Source organism: Neovison vison, chromosome 8 (genome assembly GCF_020171115.1).
Source record: "Neovison vison isolate M4711 chromosome 8, ASM_NN_V1, whole genome shotgun sequence".
Classification (NCBI taxonomy): Eukaryota; Metazoa; Chordata; class Mammalia; order Carnivora; family Mustelidae; genus Neogale; species Neogale vison.
Window position 1 is genome coordinate 77,934,744 of NC_058098.1, and position 13,897 is coordinate 77,948,640.

The 13,897-nt window shown below is 45.4% G+C and overlaps 1 long non-coding RNA gene across 1 annotated transcript; it reads left to right on the top strand.

The window, feature by feature from the left end:
- Positions 1 to 12,442: 12,442 nt before the first annotated feature.
- LOC122915702 lies at positions 12,443 to 13,460 on the top strand. Its single transcript, XR_006386078.1, has 3 exons — positions 12,443 to 12,461; positions 13,136 to 13,187; positions 13,432 to 13,460. It is a non-coding gene; the product is annotated as an uncharacterized LOC122915702 (long non-coding RNA).
- The last annotated feature ends 437 nt before the right edge of the window (positions 13,461 to 13,897 follow it).

Genomic DNA, 13,897 nt, shown 5'->3' on the forward strand with positions numbered 1-13,897 from the left:
GTAATGATCCTCGCTCTACCATTCTCATGGGCTGTTGGAAGGCACATATGAACTGAAGGACGTGAGAGCGACTCGAAGCGGCATGCATGTATTAACAGAAATGTCTTCATTGAGGCTACACCACTGAACCCTTTAGTGACCGCCAAGAAGCTCTATACTGTTAAATGAGACAACTGGAGGAGGAGGGATTCCAGCCAATAGGACAAATGAAGATTCTTGCACATTAACACCAAAATGAACTTCCGGTATTTTTAAATGATAGAAACCAAAACAGCTAAAGTGAACCATCTCTTGCCTTGGTCCCTTAGTGGTTCCCCAGAGCATCTTGCCTGCACAAGTCTGGTCCTCACGCTCTGCTTCCCCCAGTTTATGCTTCTGGCCACACTGCTGGCATCAGACACAAAGGCTGGTGCCTGACAGAGGGAAGGAACAAAGAGAGTAGTGAGGGTGGGAAGGTTGTTTTTCTTTAATTTTGAAGATTGCTTTATTTTGTCCCTGTAGGGAAGATTCCATTATTTAGAAGATGGCACTATTCTTTTCCAGCTTATATCCTTATTTAGGAACGGAGACAGGAAACAAATAGGAAAGATCAGACTGCCCTTTCCACCCCTCCCGTCAGCTAGGTGGTCACTAAGCTATATGGTTATTTTCTCATTTTCCCAGCTGATAAGGAGAAAAGAGGCATTATCTGCCTCAGACAGCCTCTGGCTCTAGAGGAGGAGAACCCCAGGGCTGGTGTTTAATAGCACATGACCCAGCACTGTTTTCCCAGACACTTACAAGCCCTGGTGGCATCAGCCTAGACAATGCCATTGGAAACATAACAATACAGGTTTGAAATGCTCAGGTCTTGTGTCTTTTCCAAACCACACTCACATCACCACTTGCATTAGTTTCCTAGGCATTTGGGGGCATCTGGGTGGCTCAGTCCATCAAGCATCCAACTCTTGATTTCAACTCAGGTCATGATCTCAGGGTTGTGAGACTGAACCTGCTCACATCAGGCTCACATGCTGGGGCTGGAACCTGCTTGGGATTCTCTCTCTGCATCTCTCTCTCTCTCCAAAAACAAAGAAACAAAACAAAACAAAAAAACAAACAACAACAAACAAAAATTATTTGTTCATGCACACTTGGGGAGGCCAGAAGTCCAAAATCAAGGTGTAGGCAGGGTTGGTTTCTTCTGGAGGCTCTGACAGAGAATCTATTCCATGCCTTCACTAGAGGTGAACTTTGTCATTCTATGGCTTACGGCTGTATCACTGTAATTCCCACCCCCAACTACATAACCTTCTCCTTTGTGTCTGTGTGTCCTCTCCTCTTCTTTTAAGGACACTTGCCATTGGATCTAGGGCCCGTTCCAAGTCCAGGATGATCCCATCTCAAATTCCTTATATTACATCTGCAGAGAACTTTCTTCTAAATAAAGTCACTTTTGCATGTTCCAAGGGTTAGGACTTGAACATATCTTTTTTTGGGGGGGGGCACTATTCAACCACTATAGTCCCCAAACAAAGGGGAAGGGAGAAGAGAAGGAAACCACACTGAGTTCCTATTCAAACCTGTTTAAGAATTCATGGGACAGGGGCGCCTGGGTGGCTCAGTGGGTTAAAGCCTCTGCTTTCGCCTCGGGTCATGATCCCAGGGTCCTGGGATCAAGCCCCATATCAGGCTCTCTGCTCAGCAGGGAGCCTGCTTCCTCCTCTCTCTCTGCCTGCCTCTTTGCCTACTTGTGATCTGTCTGTCAAATAAATAAATAAATCTTTAAAAAAAAAAAAAAGAATTCATGGGACAAGCTAGGGACTGGATTATTCAGCCAAATTATGGTAGCAAAGGCCAAGGTAACTGAATGAAACTTCAGCATGGCTATGGTAGAGAGGAAGGAGCAGCAGCCCGGGATCTGCCCTCCACTGAGACCCGCTGAGGTCACTGGGTAGCTGGAATGACAAAGTCACGGGAAAGAGCCAGGTCATCAGTCTCTCTCCCCTTGCATCCACGCCCTTCCTCTCACCTCACTTAATCTTGCTGGGTAACCTATGGATAACCCAGAGATTTGTATCCTCCTGGGGGTGAGCAAGGCAGCAGCCTGCCTGCCCAGCACTTTGCCGCCTGTCTTGTGGAGGTCAGCCAGCCCTGTCCACCCTGGGACTGCTCAACAACTTGCACTTTCCTGACTGGTTTGTGAACACAGGATTCAGCATTTATGTTTCTTCTCCTGCAGTTAATATTTACAAAAGGAAAAGCCTTCCAAAACTTAGCTAACAAAATTCAATTTAAGGATCAGAAAAAGGCACACCACATACAAAATTTCTAAAAGTTCCTTTCTCCAAGAAAGGAAAGGAAAAAAATATTGAATGAATTACCAATTTCAAAAGAACCATTTCTTGAGTTATTAGTGTGGCCTTCCTCCAAGAAATGCCTGCCAATTGCATCAACAGAAGTTGTGTCAGTGAGAGTTACCAAGAAAACTTCTGAGGCCTGAGACAGTAGGGTTTTGGCCAACACCATGCCTATAAAATAAGTCTTATTTTTCAGGCCTGGAGTCCATGAACTCTTCCCTACAGTGTTAGGATGACAAAGTCTAGCAAATATTGCCTGAAAAAATTCTGTGGATGAGAGGTTGAGCTTTAGTAGGTATTTGTTGAGTGTGTACCTTGTGTTCGTCCCTTTGCTAGATGCTAGAGATATAGCCATGGACAGCAATTCCAACACGGCCCTGCCTTCACAGAGAGGGAGGAAGGGAGATACTAAATTATCACATGAGTAATGTGACAAAGCCAGAGTATGGGGTCTCATGCAGGCATACATCAGGACAATCCACATACCTAAGAGAAGGTTTAAATGAAAACACAGGATATAAGTACTTTGTCCCCAGTGATAATGAAAGTCCAGTGGGTCTGCTCTAAAAGTTTTATACAGTCTCACTATACGATAGTGGATGGAGTTTCCTGCCCCTCCAGGAGCTGCAACAATTTGAAATAAATCTTCACACATGCTTTGGAGCTGTATGCCCAGTGAGCCCCAAGAGGATCCTAGAGCCCCTCAGAGTAGGAAGGAGATGCTTCTGGAAAGATAAATGCAACAGAAGCAGGTCCCCAGGGCTGAAATCAGAAAATAAGGCTCGAATCACCTCCCAGTTGGTAGAACAGCTAATATCAAAAAAGAAAGAATAAATGTTTGCAAGGATATGGGGAAGTGAAATTCTTGTGCATTGAATGTAAAATGCTATAGCTACGATGGAGAATGGTATGGAAATTCCTCAAAAAACTGAAAACTGCACTACCATATGATCCAGCAATCCCACTTCTAGTTATCCAAAAGCATTGATGTCAGGATCTTGAAGAGGTAATTGTACCCCCATGTTCACGGCAGTATTATTCACAATAGCCAAGTGGTGGAAACAATCCAAATGTTCAACTGTTTATCAGTAGATGAAAAGACAAAGCAATTGTGGTATATACATACAGTGGAGTATTTTTCATCTTTAAAAAAAAAAGAGAGAGAGAGAGAGAAGGAAATCATGCCACATGCAACAGTATGGGTAAACCCGAGGATATGAAGCCAAGCGAAATAAACCAGACCCAGAAATGCAAATATTGCACAATTCTCCTTATAGGAGGTACCTAAAATAGCCAAACTCATAGACACAGAGAGTAGAATGGTGGTTGCCAAGGGCTGAGAGGTGGTAAAACAGGTAGTCACTGTTTGCTGGGTATAAAATTTCAGTAATGTAAGTTGAGTAAGTTCTAGAGATCTGCTATACAGCACTGTGACAATAGTTAACGATTCTGCATATAATGCCCATTTGTTAGCATAGTAGATCTCATATTAAGTATTATTACCACAAGAAAGAAATAGATAAGTCAAGGAAAGACAAGGAAAAGAAAAGAAGAGAAAATATTAGACCCGGGCTTGACCAACAACCACCAACAGGTCAAAGCCAGCCTGCTGCCTGTTTTTGTAAAAATGTAAAGTTTTACTGCCACACACATTCATATGCTTTGTCTATGGCTGCTTTCACCCTACAATGACAGAGCTGAGTAGTTGTGATGGAGGCTATATGACCCACAAAGCTAAAATCCCTGACTACCCTACACAAGGGTGTCCGCTGTGCATCATCTTGGTATTCTCCACATTTTTTCCTTGATACTTTCCTACTTCAAAACTTGAAATGTGTCCTACTGCCAATGATCTTTCACTCAGTCATGGGCTGGGCTTAACCTTGTTTGCCACAATCCTAATCCACATGCTCCAAGGTTATTATGCTCAATAAGGAAGTCACCAGACATGTGGCTATTTAGATATAAAGAAATTAAATGTGGTCCTTGACAAAAAGAATCTTGCAGCCTTTGCCTGAGATTCCTCAGCACTCTCTTCACCACACCAGAATGTCTCAAACACTTTTACCTGGGCTGCTTTAGAGGACAGGGAGCCAAAACCCAGCAAAAAGTCCCTGTACTAAGAACATCAGAGGGCACTCATAAGCACCTACTGTGAGCCAGGCTCTGCTTTGAAAATACCATTGCATTTAGTCCGCATATCAACTTTAGGCATCACATCACATCCTCATATCAAGAATGATCCCCATCTTATACATGAGAAAGCAAAGGCTCAGAGATGTGGGAACTTCGATCTACCTCTCTGTGTACTTTAATCACTGCATCCAACTTCCATACTGTCTGCTGCTTAAACATTTCTATACAATTACCAGGAAGAAAGTCTATCACTTCGGATAAAGAGATGCTCAGCAGGAACTATGCTACATGAATTCAGTCCAGATGACATATGAGAGCCTGATGCCACTGTGCTGGTTCCTTGGACAGCCAGTTACCATTGGGTTCCTTTTGAATTTTTATAGTTGTGTGCTGTAGTAAGGGTGAAGGGAGGAGGAGGGCACTATTCAGAGTGAAGTTTGCCTTCTCATAAGACCAATGAAGACGGGGCGCCTGGGTGGCTCAGTGGGTTAAGCCGCTGCCTTCGGCTCAGGTCATGATCTCAGGGTTCTGGGATCGAGTCCCGCATCGGGCTCTCTGCTCAGCAGGGAGCCTGCTTCCTCGTCTCTCTCTCTTTGCCTGCCTCTCTGCCTACTTGTGATCTCTCTCTGTCAAATAAATAAATAAAATCTTTAAAAAAAAAAAAAAGACCAATGAAGACCTAGTTGTTCCCTGCCAATTTATTACCACACCAACAATCACCTTGTAAACATTCATGCTCCTCGTCCAAAGGAGAAAACCAAGATTGTGAGATGGTTCTGGAAATCACATCACCAAAGGACAGTTACAAGACTAGGGGATGCTTAGTTCGGAGAAGAGAAACTCTGATGGAAGCATATTGGCCGTGCATTCTGTTTTCAGGAAGCTCTGCCCTATCAAGAAGGGCAGCCTTCTGTGTGTTCTGTCAGAGTTGAGATTGAAGACAAATAGTTGGAAGTAAAATGGTAGCAGATTTTGGCTCAAAAGTTGAAAGAATGTTCCAGCAACTGCAAATATCTAACAAAGCTATGAGCTGTTGAGATGATGAGCCCATCCAGCTCTGAAGACTTCCAAGCCTGAGCTAGATGACATCTGTCAGGAATACTGTGGCATGGGCTTTTGAAAAGTGAGAAAGGTTAGACTAGCTCAACTCATGGCCTCTTCCAATTCAAAAAGCCCACAATTCTGTGAACAGAACCAGCCTAAGGACCACACTTCGGAAGTGAGTGCTTTGAACCAAAGGTGCTCTGACTCCTTCCACATCCTAATTCTAACATCTCACTAAAAGCTAGTGTTTATTTTCAACCAAGCCCCAGTCACCTAAGGTCACAATCCAGGACTAGCCAATATTCATGGTTTACCTATAAGAAGAAGGAATTCTCCATTTGTCAAGCAAAACTGAAGGCTCTGGCATTGGAGGAGGCAGCCAGAGAGTGGATGATCAAAATAATATTAACTGATATTTACAGTAAACTTTGCCATTTGCAGGGGACCTATGATCCAATTAATCTTCCTAACGGAGGCTGCAGAGGAAGCAAGAATATTAGTACCCATTGGTCCTACGAGGCTGCCTGGTTGCCCCACAAATGCACATGGCTACAAACCTGAGTGACATCTCCAAGATGGAAGGGACCACGTTGGTAGATACCATTTTGATCAATGTCCTATGGACATCAGCAGAGAGTTGAGGACTGTTCATCAAAATTTGTTTGTGTTTTTCATAATGAAAGTGGTCATCCTGGCACATAGAACATGGCAGAAGTGAATACATTGCCCAGAACATCACACACTTACAGTACCTACTTTGTACAAGCCTACCAGTATTTTCCGGTGCTTGAATTATTAGAATGAGTTTCACATCCTGAGAATGCATTCAGCTTGGGAGGCTAGATACTGCAAGTGCTAATTATCAAGGCTCATGCCATTTAAGTATAGGCTGCCATTATTTTTCATCGCTCACATCAGTGCTACTGGATTTTATATCCTGTTTTCCCATCATGTCTGGACTGAATCATCCCCTCTTCTGTCACAACACTTGCCTTTGGAGGCTCCCAGAAGGAAAACAGTGTACAAATCTTAGTTAACCTACATGCTGATTAGAGGATGCTTGCAAATGGTCACCTGGAGAAGCCCTTCAGGGCTACTGGAGTTATTAGGGTGATCAGTAAGATGTAAGGGTAACTGGAGATCACTATCTCTGCTTCTAAAACTAAAACCTCCATCATCAGAAATGTGCCTACCAGCATTTACACCAGGCAAAACTTTTGGGTGAAGAATTGGACAGACACACAGGGGAAGGTAGGAGAGAGCATTCCAGGCAGAGGAGGCATCTGAACAAAGGCGGAAAGGCATGAAAATGAAGGGCCTCTTCTGCATAACCAGAGCACAGAGTGTGCACAGAGAAGTATGGGGAGGCTGAACAGGTGGCTTGGGGCGATGCTGTGAAGTCCTTCAGTGGCAAGCACTAGAGAACACTTACTGCTGGTGTCTAGTGCTGGTCAAATGTGCTGGTCAAAATCACTGGCAGGGTTTGTGGTGCCCCTTCCTGCAGAGGTGGATTCAGTGGGTCTGGGTGAGGTCCAAGAATTTGATGTCTAACAAGCCCGCTGGTGGTGCCAAGGATGCTGGTCCAGGGACCACTCTTTGGGAACCACTGCTGTAGTCACTCAGCACTGTTTTGAGTAGGGAAAAGAGATTGTCAGAGCTGTACATTTACTGTCTTGAACTGACCAGTTTGAAGAGCCCATAATTCTGTGATAAGATATGGAAGATAAGGAAAGGGAAAGACTTAGCTCAAGCAGTGGGTCTGTGTTCAGTAGTGAGATGTGATCATAACTTCTCATTTTTCATACAGCTAGTGGTAAGGCACATGACGCATGTTCCCTACAGAAGAACAATGGAACCTCAAGAGTTTTTTAAATGACCAGATAAAGCATGCCACTTTCAAAACTCTAGAATGGAGTTTTTAAGCACAGAACCCACATTTTTTTTTTTTTAAGATTTTGTTTATTTGACAGACAGAGATCACAAGCAGGCAGCGAAGCAGGCAGAGAGAGAAGAGGAAGCAGGCTCCCTGCAGAGCAGAGAGCCTGATGCAGGGCTTGATTCCAGGACCCCGGGATCATGACCTGAGCCAAAAAGGCAGAGGCTTTAACCCACTGAGCCACTCAGGCGGCCCAGAACCCACATTTTCTTTCTTTTTTTTTTTTTTCAGAACCCACATTTTCTTAATGTTAGTTTTTCTAAAGGCATTTATCAACAGGTCATTAATGACCCCATTAGCTGACAGAAGGAATATCACATAGCTTTTCTTCCTCCACTCCTGACTTCCTAGGTGTGAAGAGGGAATGAGAGACTGTGAGATTTAATCTGAAACAACTTCAGTTTCACTGCCATCACAGAAATGGCAACTAGGAAAACACTGGAAGGGTCCAAACCCCTGCCTTGTCCATAGGAAATCCTGACCTGGCCCAAACAGGAAAGCCAACATGCCATTCTTCTAAGCTGATCATTAAAAAAAAAAAAAAATACCTTGACCAAGGTGGGCATGTGATTTAGGGCAGAGCAGGAGGAGGAGAAAAGGGGAAGGGGTTTTTTTGCTTGTTTTGTTTTTTTACCAATAGCAGGGATGGAAGCAAGTTAATCCTAAATCCTCTCCTATTGGCCTGGTTGATTTAAGAGAAATCTATCACCATCCACATCAAAGCATTATTAATGATTAGAGATTAATGCATGGCTTTGTGTTCTATTTTATACAGGGGCTTCTAGAGTCAAGTGTGTTAGTCCAGTGCAGCTAGAGAATATTGTATTTGAGGCCACACTGCAGAAAAGCTACCACCCTGACCCAGAATTTGAAGGACCTGGATTCTTTTTCTGGTTCTACAACTCTGAATTCAATCAAGATCTTATCTTCTCTGGACCTCAGATTTCTCATGGGGAGAGCAGCAAGGTTGTGCCTAGCTACCTGTATAATCCTGCCATCACTGACCTTTGGGGATTCTGCACGTCATATGCTAAAACCCACTTTACAGAATCAGATTGTCCTGAGCAGTGGTCTTGGTACCAAACCCCCTTGGACAGCTTATTTTACTATAACCCAGCTAAGTTTAATTCCCTGATTCCATTAGCATTTGCCTTTCTGCTGGCTAGAAAAGACCAGGGTGGAAAAGTTTCTGTATAAACAAGTAAGAAAGTGATCTAGGAAATGAATGATCTTATCTGGTCAGGATGAACGAAGAAGACTCAGTGCTCATCTCATCATCAGCATTACTGAGAGCATTTATGCCACAGAAAGAAACAAACATCATCCATCAATTTAATTGACCTCCAAGGAGGTGTCAACACTACTCTTCCCCTTCAGACTCACTAAGGTTGGCCAGTCCCATGCTCAGCTCACACTCAGCACTTTCTCTCCTACCCATCACCCAACTCTGTTTACCCCTCTTTACCACTTGTGTATGTGTCCATGTCTTCAGCGCCCTCCACCCCCATCACAATGTGATCCTCTCTCAGGGCAAGAGCCGCAGTTGGTTCTTCTTTACCTGAACTTTGTGTTCTGCATCCATCAAGTTTGGGGAAACAGTTAAGGCACAACTATAATGCCTTTGAGTCCTGATTCTTCACCAGTATCATTCCTGGAAGCCCAAACTCCCCATAGAGTCCTCACCATTCCCAAACATGTCCCCTTGACTCCACTACCTAAGGGGTCCATATCCCCCTGTGGAACTCTTGACTGCTACCACTGGTGCAGGACAAGTCCACAGAACATTGCCACTAGCAGCAGGAGACCAGGGCCCTGCCCCATCAGACCCATTGTTCTCCAGGTATCCTCTCTCTGTTTTTGCTCCTGCCTCTAATCACAGAAAGAGAAACTTCTTCCTTCACCAGTGTTAACAGCTCCCACCTCCCTAGGAAACCCTGTAATCAGGAATCATGTGCTCTACTGACTGAGTGGGCCAAGTGTCTCCCCTGCCTCCTTTATTTAAAAGATTGTCCAACAGGATGTTCCAACCTGGGAAGGTGAATCTTGGTTACAGTACTTCTCTAAAGAGCCTATCACAGATGATTATAAAAGGTAAATGTTTGGGGTGCCTGGGTGGCTCAGTTGGTTGAATGTATGCCTTCAGCTTCAGGTCATGATCTCAGGGTCCTGGGATCGAGCCTCGACCCTCTCCCTCTGTCTCTCCTCTCCATTTGTGCTCTCTCTCTTTCCCAAATAAATAAGTAAAATCTTAAAAAAAAAAATAGGTGAATGTTTGACCAGCAGACATATGTACTAGAAAATTCACTCTCATCTTGGAAAATGCAAAGCCTGGCCCAGAAGTAATGTTCCATGGAGGTAGTTTATAGGGAAAAGTACATAGGAGGGGAGGTAAACAGACTCTCACCAAGGCAGTCCATGTTCATGTGGGCAGTAGACATGTAGGGAAAAGGTTGGAAGCCTGAGACATCTGATGGCGGGAAAGGGCTCGCGAAGAAAATTGGAACAGTGAGGGTGAAAGAGGGAAATGATGATATGGCAAAATGTGGCTGGGAAAGAAGTAATTAAGGCAGGAAGATGTCCAGTATCTACTTGGTCCAGCCTGCAACTATCTCTCCAGAGAGGGCCAAGATGGAGAAGTGTCAGTATACACAAGAAAGGAGTATGGAACACTGTAGAATTAATAGTCCTACAAAGACAGGCAGAAATAAGATGCCGGGTCACCCAAGAATCATTTGTGGGAGTCTTAGTCTTATCTCTGTCTCCATCTGTCTCTCTGTCCTCCAAATTCCAGAAGCTTTATGAGCCCTTACCATGCTCCAGCCACGGGGATGCCACTGCCCCCTTTCCTAGAATGTACATTGTTCTCAATACACACGAAATGGTGAGGAGAGCTTTGAGCACAGGGTAGCCACTTAGTGACAGGACTGCAACCCCAAACCAAAAACCAGGAAGATGGCACAGACTTCCTACCAGCCCCTCGGAGGAGAGCACAAACTCTGTCATCCTAAAAACCCGCCAACACGCATCTGAAATATCCCTCTGTCCCTTGAAAATTCTCACAGGGCTATTCAGATGAAAGGGTCAAGGAGGGGCCCTCACAAACCTACCCCAGCGGCTACGCTCTGAGTGTCCCTTGTGGGAGCTGGGGCCACAGGGAGAGGAGACATGGTCCGCTACTTGTTGGAGCTCAAAGCACACAGTCTCATGGGGCAGAAGGTCATTAATGAAGAAATCACATACGTGATGAAGGTTGCCAAAACACCCTCACAAGTGCTCAGAAGTTGGATAGCCAGGCCTTTGCTTTGGCCTTGCGTTGGCCTCTCCCGCCCATCCAAGGAGCAGAGTGGTACGTCAGGCAAAACAGGTTGATTTCCCACTGGAGTCCAAGGAAGGAAAGCTGAGGTTGCTCCACTAACCGTCAGGTACTTAGTAAAATAGAAATCAGAGCAGTGACTTCTGGTAAAGGGAGGACGGGAAATAAAGGACACTGGTCTCATCACACATGTGATGATTCCATAGCCTATAATGTCCTTATATGGGCTGATGTGAATTTTCCCTAGAGGGTGGCTTTCGCTCCGTGTCAGTGCCAGGAACACCCCAGAGAACTGGAGGCTCTGACTTCCTGCACCTCCCCACTTCCATAGCCGAGTCCCAAATTCTGGAATCAGCAAAGAAGGCCTCTGAGCTCTGGAGCTACAGGCACAAAACCCACGTGCTGCATGTCTCCAGGAAAAAGAAGCCCTTTCCAAGCCCACAGCCGACTGAGAGAAATAAGTCTGTGGATGAGAAGCAGGAGAACATGGGGAAACAAGGAGGGACAAAACTGGAGAATGCCAAAGGCCCTGGGAAATAACTGCACACAGCAATATGGCTACTTGGGGGGACAAAGGGCCAACTCCCCCTCAGCTGCTTTGAGGGGGTATAACCGAGCTACAGCAGTATTGTGTAATCCCTAATATTGACAGCCCCGTGGCATTAAAATAACAATTACATTACCTTAATTATGTGATAGCAAATGAACCAGGACTGTATTACAAAAGTTAAAAATCTTGAGTTTTGGGGCACCTGGGTGGCTCAGTGAGCCTTCGGCTCAGGTCATGGTCCCAGAGTCCTGAGATCGAGCCCCACATTAGGCTCTCTGCTCAGCAGGAAGTCTGCTTCCCTTCCTCTCTCTCTCTGCCTCTCTGCCTACTTATAATCTCTGTCAAATAAATAAATAAAAATTTTTTTTCAAAAAATCTTGAGTTTTTTTTACTTCAAGAGGTAAATTTTAGCTACTAGAAAAAATACATTGTTTGGAATCCAGCATTTTCTGAGAAGGTTACAGAATCCCAGAGAAATAGCATGTTTCCATGTATAAGAACCGGCTCTAAACGGCTGGCTTACTGTGCATCCTTACGTAAATAACTAAGCATCAAGGGGGTGATTACCACAAACGGGGAAGAAGAAAAAAACATCTCACGTATGTATCCAGTATTGACGGGGATTACGTAATTTGGACATGTCACAAGTATTCTGGAATGTTGTATCCAAAAACTCCTCTGAAGAGCTCGTAATGGGCCCCGGGAAATTCTGGGCCCAGCAATCCATCAGTACAACAAGCAGCTACACTCCAGGTATCAAAGGCTAGGGTCCCCTAAATGGGTTAGTGACAGTCTGGCCTCTGAAAGAATACTGATTACTCGGCAAGGACCTTTAGAGGACACGGAACCCTGGACTGATTGTGTCGGGGCACCATGTGCCAAAGCCAAATGCTTGCGCTTCAGCATGGCCAACCCTGTTCAGGAGCAGATGTTCCACAAGGCCTCCTGCCTGTGCTGAGAGCCATGGAAACTGTGTCGCAAGCTGCTGTCATTAAGCCAGGGATACCACTCCCAAGGCCGGCTTCCGCACATAGTTAAGGCAGGTTTCAACTCATCAGCCACCACACCCGACGTCTGAAAGCCCACAAAAAGGATAAGCACGAAGACAATGAAATGAGCTAGGGCAAAGTTAACAGCTTCCAGGTAAGCCTGTGTTGCTGGAAAACTAGGCCTCCTGGAGGCAGCAGAACAGAGGTCCCCTCCCCCATGCCCAGGGAAACCACCTGCCTTTACACCTGGGCATGGATGGGGTCAGGTAGGAGATAGGGGCCTGGCTGCGTCCCTCAAGTTCAAGAGGTGGGAGGGACCTGGGCGTGAGCTGAGGCTGCCCCAGGCCGATCCTTTCCTTCTCTGGGTTCCATCATCCTCCACACAGCTGCAAACTATGAATGTACAGGCTTCTGTACAAAAAAGGCTGTGTTTGGTCTCAGATGGCATTGCAGCCAAAGGCCAAGAAAAGGAAGGAGGGTACCATGTTGTGTCCACCAGAGCCAGCCTAAGCGCACATCGCTGGGGTGTGTTGGCACTGCCAGTGTTGTGATCAGTACCAAGCAGTCTGCCGTCACCTTTTCTGCCAGGAGCTGTTTCCTCTGGGCAGATTCCACTCTTTTGCCCTCAGAAATCTGAGAGGAGGGGCCAGGAGCCTGTGGGGCATAGTGGAAAGGGCATGGCTTGGCACCGGGTGGGCCCGAGTTACAATCCTGGCTCTGCTACTTATTAGTGGGTCCCTTCTGCCCTTTCCACTAGCCACTCGGAGCCTCAATTTCCCCAAGCATAAAGGGAGACTAATAATACCTCTCTCTCATATTTGTTTGAAGCATTCAAGATCATGTAATATCCTGCAGAGAATTGACACAGAGGAGTTGCCTGGTAAATAACAGCTTTTATTATTAGTTACCGGTATTATCATATGGGACTCATTACTATGTGGGAATGATTACAAGGGGAGGAGGAGGAAATGAGATAGTGGCACAAACAAGGAGATGGGCTTCACTTATCAAGAAAGGTGTTTCAGACCACCACGTAGCTCTCCCATAGGAAATGTTCACTAGGCCAAAATCCTGCTTCCCTCAAAAGTATTACGAGTACATAAATATTCCTTATTCTCTTTCAGTTTCCCACACCGCTGTGATCTGCGGCAGGCAAGTTTCGTCCTGTCTTCGTGGGAAGGAGAAACTGAGGTACAAAAGATCACCTAATTCTCTGAGTGAGTCACAGGCACCTCCCATAAGTAAACCCAGGGGCATCAGTCTCCGTTCTTTCTGGACCCAAGCTGTTCTAACAAATGATTCATATTGACAGATATCCCAATTTAAAAAAAAAAAACAAAACAGTCCTACAATAGAGATCACTATGTTTTTGGCAACCGGCATGCTAACCAGGGCAGGTGCTCTGCACCATCCTGTGTCAGTCTCCCCTCTCTGGGCTGTGTCTGCTTCTGAAGAGAGAAGCAGGAAGGAGCACAGCTAGACTGAACCCCACAACACACTCTTGCCCTATAGGGCCTTCTGGACTCAACCAACAGTGGCCCACACTGGCTCACAGGAGATGGTGTCAACTCCAGGGCCTGCCAGTTCTTG